General features: G+C 34.0%; 1 non-coding gene across 1 annotated transcript; it reads left to right on the top strand.

Moving 5' to 3' along the window:
* Positions 1-3,595: 3,595 nt before the first annotated feature.
* TRNAY-GUA lies at positions 3,596-3,684 on the top strand. Its single transcript is given in 2 exon segments — positions 3,596-3,632; positions 3,649-3,684. It is a non-coding gene; the product is annotated as a tRNA-Tyr (tRNA).
* Positions 3,685-12,917: the final 9,233 nt, after the last annotated feature.

The raw sequence follows: 12,917 nt of genomic DNA, 5'->3' as shown, positions 1-12,917 counted from the left end.
ACCTAGAGTCTAGAGCGGTGTCTGTCACCCACCACCTGTGTTTTCTATATTACAAGGCTTCTTTATACAGGAAAAACAAAAATAGAAAAAGAAAAGAAAATGGGAAAGGGGGGAAGAACTGAAAACAAACTCTAGAAGCTTCGCAAACATCTTCAACTAACTTTAACAACGACCCCTTTGTCTTCAACCGTTGTGCTTCAATCGATCAATCCAGCTCAGCATGGCCTTGCTTCCAATCTGCTTCCCCGGACCGATCAACTTGGGCTGGCTTCCATTTTGATTAATTGCCTGGATCATCATCCTTTGGGTTGTAAAGCCCTTTTCTCTCATGCTCTCTTGAGGCACTCTCACGAACCCTACCTCCTGGATTGTGAATTGGGAATCCTTCCTTGCTCGAACTATTCTTTAGAGCTTCATTCAACAGCTGCTCAAATTACATCGAAATGGTGCGTTGCACTAAAACTGTTGATGCCAAAACGCACATTTCACTAAAATGCTCAACCCCTTCCTTTGTTGAATAATTGACCCAAAAACAGTATCCTTCAACACCGGCTCATTCTCAGTTCGGCCCAATTTAATTCTAGCAGCTTCAGCGGCCCAAACCAAAGCTAATCCTGCAAAAAGAATGAAAGTTAAAAAAAAATAACAGCCTACAAAAGCAAAATTTTATTTATTTTTCTAAAAAGTAAAATAGCATATTTATATAACTAAAAGGGCAAAATTAATTCTAATTCTATCAAAAACCTATTTTTGTCCTAATTATACTAATCTACCTTAATTCTAGAAAATTAAAAGCTAAACCAACCTAAAATGAGAGTATTAACACACAAAAATGGGGAAAAATAGAGAGTTAATAGAGTGCTTCAGTGTAACACTTTATCTGGTGAGGAATGATTCCATGAATTCATGATTATATCTTTGCTTAGCTAATTGATTTGTGGAAGACTAAGTTCCATCTTATTTGCTTGAGGACAAGCAAAGTTTCAAGTTTGGGGTTGTGATAACGGTTGAAAAAACGTTATTTTTATACTTAATTTTGATATCAAATGCACCCTTATTGAGTTAGAAACTTGCTTTGACTCATGATTTTGCTTTAGTTTTGTGAATAATAGAGTTGAGGTTATACTTTATGATTTTATCAATAAATTCCCTCGATTTTGTAGGTTATTGGAATGATTTTGAAAAATGGTTGAAGTATCAAGGAGTTACCGTGCAGAAAAGTCAAACAGGGTGCAGAAAAGGTAGCGCTGAGCGGTGAACTGGGCATTGAGCGCCAGCTTTGGGACCAGTTTTTCACTGTTTTGATGCTTGAGCACTGCTGGGGGTGATTTTGAGTGCCACACCTACCGTTGAGCGGTATTTGAGCGCTAAGCACCATTTGCATGGACCTGGGCCAGTTTTTCTGTTATTTTTATTATCTGTTTTGGGCCTGAACCCGTTTTCTGTTATTTTTATGCCCTATTTAAAGGCCAAAACGTCTTAGAGAATGTATCTTTTGATGGCTTAGGCACAGAAACATATTTTTCACCCCTTTGGGGGCAGATTTGGGGATTTGACAACTCTCTTTTTCTCTTTTTAGGGTTTCTATTTCTTCGATTCCATTGTACACCTAGTTTCTTCATGACAATGGAGAACTAATCTCATTTGTTATTAGGGAATATGTAACCTCTAAATTCTCTTGTATTTGAATTGATTATTATTAATATATGCTTCTTTCATTAATTGTTAGAGATATTCTTCTTTTCTCAAATGCTTGTTATGATTTATTCATATTTGGCACAAATCTTATGTTTTGTAAGTATCATGAGGGGATATCGCACTCTTAGGGTTGGTGGATTTGGGGAAGGTGGCAGCTCTCCTCTTCTCTCCCTAAGATTGGTATCATGAGATATCTACAAATCATGATCTGGGAAATTCTCTCGAGAGCAATATTACCTAGAGATACGGATAGGAGGATCGATGTCCTTTAAGCTTTTGTTCACATTAATGCATGAATAATTGTTACGGAGGCTAAAGATAATAAACTAGTAATTGTGATTAGGCCCTTTTCACCGAGGTATCGGGTTTAGAGTAAAATAGAAAATGGCATTGGCATTAATGAAGAAGATGAATTCGTTTATGCATGAGAGTGATTAGGTGAAATCTAAACCCTAACAACATATTCATCCCATATTATCAACATCATTCATCCACTTTTGTGTTTAACCTCAATTAATCAAATTTCATTCATGTTTATTTTTCCGCACTTTATATTCAAAAACTCCAAAATATTGTTCTTATAGTCTTGATCAGTTAAGCAAAAGCATAACAGTTTAGTGCCTTGAGTATCTTGGGAAAACGATACTCGGACTTACTGTTCTATTATTACTTGATACGATCTGGTACACTTGCTAGGGTGTTAAAAACGTCAAATGTTCTTACCAGAATCTTGAACATAGACCTTTGGACAGGTGACACGATCTAAGTGACTTTGAAGTATGTGATATGTATTCTTAAGGTTGGACATTAGGAAAAATCCATTAAAAAGATTCTCTGATGCTCAAGTCAATAAAAAAATTGGAAACTTATAAGTAAAAAAGAATAAGTATGAGCATTAGTGAGTACTCCTTATAAAATACCAAATGTATTTATAAAATTTTTAAATCTTAAACCTATAATATAAAATAAATAATATGATATCAAATAATATAAGTAAAATAACAGTTACTTTAAATATATAATAATAATGATAACATCATCTTACTATAAATAATAACAATAATATAAAAATAACCAGATTAATTATGATTATGATTAATATACAAAATATACACATGTTATCTAATAAATATATTTTGGGGTTATTTCAGAAAAAACTAATTCAAGCTTGTTGAACCGCATTTTTAACACATTCATTGGTCATGTAGTTACGAATATTATACACTGTGATCAAAATGAACAAACAAATTTGTACTAAACTTGAAGTACCTTTTATCACACCATCCTTTCCATATTGTCATTTTTTATACCTAGATACATGAGTTATAGCTTATATATATATAATCGACACACTTGACTTTATTAAGTTTTTAAAATTTTATTTTATTAAAAATAATTAAATAATACCCTTATAATTTATTATCTGCAAATTAATTTTAATATTATAATTTGAATAATTATAAAATAATTATTTTGATATATCATAAATAGGAATTTTATCTAAAAAATAACATACTTTATATTTTATTTAATAATTAAAATATACTGAAATTATCAGTAATATAAAAAAGATATTATTATTTATTCTATACTTACAAAATTCAAAATGTATAAAATAATTGACTTAATAGTGTCATTTTGTGCTTATTACATAACGATAGTCAGTTTATTAATAAAACTTAATTTCTATACTATTAATGTATTTGATTAGATCGAAATTACTTAATTACAAAAATTTAATTTATCAAATATACTATTAAAATTTATATATATATATATATATATTATTTAAAAAAAACGAACAAACTTATTATTAGCATTTCATAGTATGTGTATTGTGCCTTAAATATGACTCCTAAATAATTGAAATATAATACTTGGAAAACTTGATTTCAAGCCGACCTTAGCTCAGTTGGTAGAGCGGAGGACTGTAGTTTGTTTGAACAGATAATCCTTAGGTCGCTGGTTCAAATCCGGCAGGTCGGATTTGTTTTTCAATTTTAGTATTAGGGTTTAAATATATTTAACAGTATGATTAAATTAATTTTATATAAAAATATCATTTAAAAGTTTCTTTTTCCATTATTTTACATCTTTTACCAGTTTTAACATAATTGTACTAATCACTTGAATTCAGTTTTTTCTTTTAGTATTCAGTGTTCTAATATATTTAACAATATGATTAAATTAATTTTTATATAAAAATATCATTTAAAAGTTTCTATTTCCATTATTTTACGGTTTTAAAGTTATTGTACTTATTTCACTAAAACTAGATTAATAATTTTTACTACCAATATTTTTTTAGTTTCTAAATAATTTACCTTTTAACTAATTCTGCTAGATGAGTGAGCCTTTAGGAACTACTTGCTAAGCGAATAGATTATCTTACTGAGTGAGATTAGTAGGGTTATTCAGTCTTCTATGTTATTTTGTATATTTAAAGTAATCATATATATGATCAAGAGAGTTATCTATGTATGCAATTTGTATGATGATGGTTGCTACTGGTGTATGCATTATATAAGAATTCAATACTGGAAGTTATTCTGGTACTCTAATAACCATTAAGTCTTAAGTAGAAAAAGGTGTGGTATGTGGTGAGAGGAGTAGGATGTCCTAGTCTAGGGCTTACCTTGGCAAAAGGTGTTAACGGACTAACCTTATGTGTAGTAGGGTGAAACCCATTGACAATCACTTTGCAGAACATTAGAAGCCACCATAAGTGCAAAACTTGTCAAAGTCTAATATCAATGCATGTACCTAGATAATTGAGTTTTGTTTAAGTCTTTAATTGTGGTATGATATTCCTTATGAATGAATTATATGTAATGTTAAACTAATTCTAATATATGAAAACTCTCTTACACATTGACTTACCATTTCTTGTTTGTTTGCTCTGTTATGTTTTGTATTCTTCTTTTTACAATGATCACCTATGATGTGAACAGATGAATATATGCATGTGTAGAAGTACCTCTTGTGGTTGAAAGCCTAATTGTTTAGACGGTTAAATGATATTAGATTATGTTAGGTATAGTTTTGTAATAGAATCATACTATAGTAGTTTGATAATGTATGTGTGTGATATTGTTATAGTTAGAGCTGTCAAAATAGGTTACAATCTGCGGGCCAACCCGGTCCACCACGGGTTCAGGCCGATTTGGGTTTGAAAAAAATGTACTTTTTTTGTGGGTCAACTTTTAACCCGGCTCATCCGGGTTAAACCCGTGGTGAGTCGGGTTGGCTCACCAACCCACCTAATTTTATTTTATTAATTTATTATCTTGTGAAACTCTAAAAAATACCATCTGACTCATTATACGTGGATTGTATTGTACTTTTGTTTTTATTATTTTGAATTGTCTTGAGTTTAACAGCATTTTCAGAATTAAATTTATTTAGAGTTGATTTACAAAAAGTTTGTAATTTTTTATTTTTTAAAAAAATTATAATTAAGTGAGCTAGTGAATCAATCTGTTTAACCCACCAATCCGTGGTGGATCAAACCAGATTCGGATTTTTTTAACTCACTAATAAATGAACCGAGTTTGATTGATTCACTAAATAACTAAACTGTGGTGGACCGAGCCGGACCGAATAATCCGTTTTAATAGCACTATAATCTTATTATTGTATTAATATAGGATATTATTGAGTTATCTATTTTTGAATATTCATAATAAAATATTTTATTTTAATTATTATGTTATTAAAATGTAAATATTTGATTTTGTTGTGGTCACGAAATATTTTTTTTATTGATGTTATTAAATATTCTCATTAAAGATTTCTAGTACAGATATAAATATAATTCATTATTATTAATGACGTTTAACATTAATTAATGGGTTAAATATGTTTTTAGTGTGTGTACTTTGGGACGATTTTGGTTTTAGTCTCTCTTTCAACTAAGGTACAATTTAGTCCTTCAATTTTAGAAAACTCTGGTTTTTTAGACGAGAGTTTTCTAAAATTGAAGGACTAAATTGTACCTTAGTTTGAAAGATGGACTAAAACCAAAATCGCCCCAAACTACATGGACTAAAATCATATTTAACCCTTAATTAATAAAACACTTTGAACATATCAATGCATAATTCCAAAATTCTAATCAACAAGTTGTTGCATTCAAGAGTTTTACTATTTTTAATTATATTAAAGCTTTTTAATACGAACTATGGTTACGAAGAACTATTAGGACGTATATGTTGCCCATATTTTATTATTATTTGATTTTACGTGGATTTACATTTTCTATACTATTCCAATTCTTACTAGAAGAGAAATATATTAAAATATTAATATACGACAAAAATGCTTATTTAAATGAAATATTTAAATGGGAAAGCTTTATAATTGTGCACTGTCATTATTATTCACAACATTCTTGTATTAATAGAAAAAGAATAAAATTATTTCTAATCAGATCATGTTATTATTGTTATTGTGTCATAACTATTACACCTGTATTATCTACTATATATGAAGAATAAAAGAAAGCTTGTTTCCATATGAAAACTCGTTTTAAAAACTTATTCTGAAAAACTCATTTTAGAAAATTTATTCTAAAAGATATTATATATATTATGAAAATTTTATTTAACAATATTGTTCCAAAATACATTTTGTGTTTTAGAAAGTTTATTATGAAAATCTTATTCCAAAAGAGTTAATTAAGAAGTCACTTTTATGAAGAGTAAAATATCAAAATTTTTTTTAGAAAATTGTGGGAGTTCATATAGAAATTACGATATGCAGGAAGAGAAAGACATTGTGGAAATGGGAAGCACTGAAAGGGTTGAACGAAGATCCATATAAGGGGCTCATTTACTCTTCCATATTTCTTAAATGCACCCCTTTTTTTCCTTTATTTAAGAATGCATATTCATCTTTATTTTTTTTCTTGTTTCATATTCCAAAAATTACTTTTCCTAATGTTAAGTAAATGACTTTTTTTTGTAATAATTACTTTTCTGAGTGTTAAGAAAATAAAATGTTATAAAAAAAGTCCCTTTTATAATAAAAAAAAAGGAAAATATATTGTAAAAACTACATTTATAAAACAATATTTTAGTGTTTCATAAAGTAATTTATAAAAAAAACCTCTTCATATTTTTCATATTTTAGAAAAAACTTTTGAAATATAAAAAAAATAAAATTGTCTTTCAAGAAATACACTCTTCAACACAAAGAAAGTGTTTTGAAAATTGATTTGTAATGTTTTTCTTTATATACTTTCTTGAATATATTGTGTATATTCAAGTATCTCTCAACCATTATAATAAAGATACTACTCGTGACCGAATATATGTTAGTCTACGAAGTTGACATGTATTCAGTTCACACATATTCGATTAGGACAATATTATGTCAATAGAACTAATTAGTTATGATAATCCACAATTAAATAAAGGAGTAAATGATTAATTCAAGATTAATCGGTAATTGGGCCACATGGTCCATGTCTATTTAGGTAATGGTCCATGAATAGTAGTACAAATAGCACATTCTATGAGGTACATTAATTACGTTCATTAATTACTGCATTAATTACCATCTGACGTACTTGACTATCTTGAGCGTCAGAGTGTCTTCTACATGCACAACCCTTTTTAGATTGGAGAAAACGAGTACCTTTGGAGAGGCTAACTACCTAGAGTGGGAAGTTAGAAGTGCTTGGATTTGTAAGTCTTTGTAAGATATATTTGACTCTATAAGAACAATTGATACTCACCATGGGACCAATTTATATTATGTGAAGAGAATAGTTTATAATGTCTACAAGAAGCAAGATGGTTGGAACAAAAGAAGCATGACCCTCCTTGGCCGACAAAGCTGGTATCTTACAAGCCTAGGTGAAAATGAAACATGAGTTCACTGAGTTTAAAAAGAAGAGCATAGAGGAGACTAATGCTCTAAGGCAGGAACAAATCAGACTCAAGAGGAGGATGGAGGTTGAGGATAAGGGAAAGAAGAAGGAAGCTACAAAGAATGTTGTCTCGGTGCATAAGATTTCATCACAAGTGCACACAATCAATGAAAATGAAGGAGAAAGTGGTTATAATACCACTCCCAAGACTAGAGGAGAAACTAACACCTCCTTGACAGTAGAAAGAGCTCGTTGACACCTCTTCATTAACGACATCACAAATACCCCACTTTCTAAGCACGGAAAGCCCTCACCCTAGATCACTATGACGGTAACCCCGACCCTGATGAGCATGTTGTCATATATATTACTTAAGTCAGTCTGTACTTGACTAATGATGTTGTCATGTGTAAGGCCTTCCCTATGACCTTGGAAGGACCTGCTCTAAAGTGGTTCATCTACCTACCCCCTACGTCATCGACTTTTTTGATACCGTAATATCATTTTTCATGACACGATTTGCCAATACACAACACCAACATTTCACCTCCTTGACATTTCTCAATGTCAGGCAGGAGAAAAGGGGAGCCTTGTTAAGACTCCGACAAGTGTACCGAATCGTATCAAGTAATATAAATGGTAAGACCAAGTATCGTTTTACCTAGAGACTCATTGGCCTAGACAGTCATGTGATTTGTTGATTATTTAAGACTTGAGAAACGAAAATCAGTATTTATAATGCAAAACAGAAAATAAACATGAATGCAATTGTTGTTCAATTGACCAAAAGAATATGCAGGTGAATGATATATGGATGAATTATGTTGTTGGGGTTTACGACTTTATCCTATCCACTCTCACGTATTTACGAATTCAACTCCTTCATTAATGTCAATGCCACTTTCTAACTTACCCTAAATCCGATGTCTTGGTGAAAGAGCCTACTCTAATTACTAGTTTACAATGTCTTGTCTCCATAGCAATTAATCATGCATTACATTCGCACAAACGCTTAAAGGAAATCGGTCCTCGTATCCCCATGTCTAGGTAATATTGCCCTCGAGAGAATTTCCCTAAGTCTAGATTTCCCCGTATGTGTCAATATCGACAAAATCAATGATCATGCAATTGAATGAGTTAAACAAAGCATGCATACAGTGTAGAGGAAAAACCCTAACAATTAATGAAGTAAAGCATATATTATAAAGAATCAATTCAATACATGAGAGTTTCAAAGGATTACATCGTTTCCCCAACAACAATGGAGGTTTAGTTCACCATAGACATGTTGAAACTAGATGAAAATAATGAAAAGAATGAAAGATAAAACCCTAGAATTTGTAGATTGGAGCTTCCGCATCCAAAATCCGCCTCTGAGGGGTGAAGAGAGTGTTTCTACGCCTCTTTCTGTCAAAAGATAAACCCTCTAGGTTGACTAAATCAATATATAGTTCATAAAAATCAGCAAAAACTGGCCCAGACCCACGAGGCTGGCGCTCAGTGCTGGAATTGCCACTCAGCGATAGGCGCGACACTCAAAATATCGCTCAACATTGACGCCCAAACTCTTGACAGAGAACTCACTGAAGACGTTGGCGCTCAGCAATAAAAGTACCGCCTAACGGTGGCTGCGACACTTGGATTTTCCCCTCAGCGTTGGCGCTTAAGCGTTGTCCAGTGGATTCATCATCAAGACCAGCGCTCAGCAGTGAAATTGGCGTTGAGCGGTGGTTGTGGTTCTTCTTTTGTGCCTTTCTTCCACTTCTTCTGAGTTCAACTCCTTGCTACTTCGACTTCCTTCATCCAATTCGTGTTCATTCCTGCCAAATCAAAGAAAACCAAGCATAAAACCAAGAATATCACCTTCGACTCTCTTATTCTCTAACTTAAGCAAAATGCATAATTTCAAGCTAATTTCTAAGTCATAAAGGGTGTGTTTAGTGTCAAATTTAAGTATAAAAATAACAATTTTTCAACCGTTATCAGAACCCCAAACTTAGAACTTTATTTGTCCTCAAGCAAACAAGATATAACTCACTTTGCTTGTCCTCAAGCAAACAAGATATAACTCAGTCTTTTACCAATCAACACAACGGTTCAACACATTACAAAACCTTTCTTTCAAGACAAGTAATGGCTCATGTTAGCTCATCAAAAATAATTCAGTCAAGATGCACACATGCTTTGATTCATAACAACTCATCATGGTGTTCACACAATCACATAATATCCAACAGATGTTATTCTCATGAATGATCAATTAACTAAGCACATATGTAATCATGAATTCATGGAATCATTCCTCACCAGATAAAATGTTTCACTCAATCACACAGGTGTTTCGAGAGGTCAATCCTTCCCTCTACTATCCACATGTCACATAGAACAAAATTTCCTTTCATTTACCACAATCAACATACTCACACACTCATGTCATCACAAGGACTTTTCATGGCTTATAATGAGACTGGGCTGACAAAAAAAATTGGTTTTTCTAGATCACAAAATCCTTGAGTTAAGAGAGTCATTCAACAATTCATCATTCAAGCTCAAACTCTCTTTAAACAACCAATCTCACTCATTCCCATTGTCAACACCCAATTTCGTCCGGGTAACTAGATAATAAGGCTAGTTTTTATGTTTGTCTTATTTTATTTTTATTTTATTTTATTTTTTTTTTATTAATTTTTGTTTTACTATTTGATTTAATTCAAAAAGGAAAAAAGAAAAAAAAAAGAAAAGAAAAAAAGAAAGAAAACGAAAAAAAAGAAAAGAGAAAAAAAGAAAAGAAAGAAAAGATAAAGAAAAAAGAAAAAGAAAAGAAAAAGAGTTTGTTGACAGGGAAACGTTTTGGAAGGGTGCAATGGTGAGAAAAACGGTTATAGGGAACTGATTTTGAAATCTCAGAGGCACAAGATCAAATTTAGTTTGGCTTGGAAATAGGAAGAACAGAAGGGGTGATCACGTACACCATTGCCTCATCACTCCAACCATTTTTGGTCATATACCGCTGCTACCAATACCGCTGCTACCAATACCATTTTCGGCCATCTTCATCTTCAATAAATCTTCGTTCCCATCTTCCTTCTCAAGGAATTTCCCTACATTCAAACCAAAACAGAGACAACCAAATCANCTTCCNAACCTCCACTACATTTTCCATCATCATATACCGATTCATCCAAATTCTCGAGGCATCCTCCAACCGAGTTGGTCCTCCATCAGGCAACCATCACACTCNACCATTTGCCCCTTCTTCATCTTTGGTGTTCTGATCAGCAAAAGCAGACACAGCACGCACACACCATTTACCACTACTCTNTCCAACTGCATTTCCTTTTTCAATGCCAATTCCACCATCATTCAGGACACTCCATCCATCACACACTTCACCTTTTTTGGCTCACCACCTACACCACGCTTCAACACGGTAACCACCTCCACCATTTTCATCTCCATCAAAATCTCCATTCCCAGACCTCATCACCATTACACACGCCAATTTTCATCTTCACCATAATTCATCACACACAACCCATCTTGACCCATCATCACAACCGTATTCACCATCACAGACCACACAACTCTCAATTCCTCCACTTACTCNCACAAAGAAGGGTCTCCCTCATCATCATTTCATCTTCGGTTATCCCCTCCATTCNGTCCAGTACCTGAAAAACANAGAAAAAGAAAAGCCAAGATTCATCTATTTCGATCCTTCCATTCTCTGTCAACAACNATCATCCATCACCATTACNAAATCATCATTCACTCACTCTCCATTACCTCCACTGTCCAAACCTTCACAAGGTAACACACACGAAATCAACATTGCTCGTGCTCCACTCATCCNGTTCCCAACTGAAACCCAGCCACCATCAACCTTGGCCTGGTACAGGGTCACAACATTCACACAACCAGCGAAGAGGAAATCAAGAGAATCTGGAANAACCCTAACNCGAATCCTCTTTCAACGGCGCGAGCAGGTTGATCAATTGGGGGACGTTTCCCTCTCGCGTGCNAGGANGAACTGNGAGAAAGAACACCACGTCGCGGCCAGCCACAGTCCCNGTGNCGTTTTCCATTTCNGGCAAAGCTGTTGACGGTAGCAGCGANGGCGAATCGGAAGGTGAGAGGGTTTCCCTTCTTGCNCGCGAAAATAAGCTTGAAGAAAGAACCTGACGCTGTGGGCGGTCGTGGTTCCGGTGGCGTTTGTTGTCGCCGGAGACGCCGTTGGCTAGAGTGGAGGGAACGACATTGGGGCTGGGTTCTAAGAGGTGATCGACGGGGTCCAAAGGAGGAAAGCCCCAACNGTTGGCCGCTGCGGAAAAGGGGAAGGAGAGTCGCTGTCGGCGACACCGTNGACCTCTGTTCGCGGTGGCCGNAAGCTNAATNGTGGCCGTGAGCAGTGGTGTGTGCCATGGAGTCTTTCGTTCAGAGGAGAGTATCTTGGGTGCTGCTTTGCAAATGAGAAGAAATGGGAGGAACCCCTATCAGTTTCTGTTAGGGTTAAATGGCCTTGNGCCTGACTATGGGCTGCATTCTCTCTGCCTGCCACCTTGCACAACTCTATTCGCACCTCCATTCCCTTTCTGTAAACAAGAAAAGAGGCCTTGGGCCTGGTGTGGAGCGCCTCTGCTATTCTCTGCACCTCCATTTCCTATCCACAACCCCTTTCATATGGGCTGAGGTCCATTATGTTTCTACAAATAAAAAAAGAGAAAGAGCTTGGGCCGGCAACTACTGCATGCCACCTCAACTTCATTTTTGCACCCCTATCATCACCTGGACCTGAACTGAAGCTTATTGGGTCGGACCCTTGGTTGTTAATCTCTGCACCCCCTATTCTTATTGGGCTTGGACTGTGGTTTTTTTTTATTGTCTTTGTTTTTTATTTCTTTAGCTTTGGCATTGTTTTATTATTGTGTGTTGTTATATCCTTTGCTAATAAAAATAAAAATATAAAAATCATAAAAAATTAAAATCAAATAAAAGTATTTTGTAAAGGTTTAAGCACACGTGCGACCGCTCGCGTAGGCCTTGTGCTGAAAATCTTTTCTTTTTCTTTTACAAAAATTAAAAATCAAATAAAAATATTTTGAAAAGGTCTAAGCACACGTGCGACCGCTCGCGTAGGCATTGTGCTGAAAATCTTTTGCTTTTCTTTCATAAAAAAATAAAATCAAATAAAAGTATTTTGAAAAGGTTTAAGCATACTTGCGACCGCTCGCGTAGGCCTTGTGCTGAAAATTTTTTCCTTTTCTTTTACAAAAATTAAAAATCAAATAAAAATATTTTGAAAAGGTTTAAGCACACGTGCAATCGCTCGCGTAGACCTTGTGCTGAA

Source organism: Vigna radiata, unplaced genomic scaffold (genome assembly GCF_000741045.1).
Source record: "Vigna radiata var. radiata cultivar VC1973A unplaced genomic scaffold, Vradiata_ver6 scaffold_488, whole genome shotgun sequence".
NCBI classification, from domain to species: domain Eukaryota; kingdom Viridiplantae; phylum Streptophyta; class Magnoliopsida; order Fabales; family Fabaceae; genus Vigna; species Vigna radiata.
This window is presented reverse-complemented; position numbering and strand designations above follow the sequence as displayed.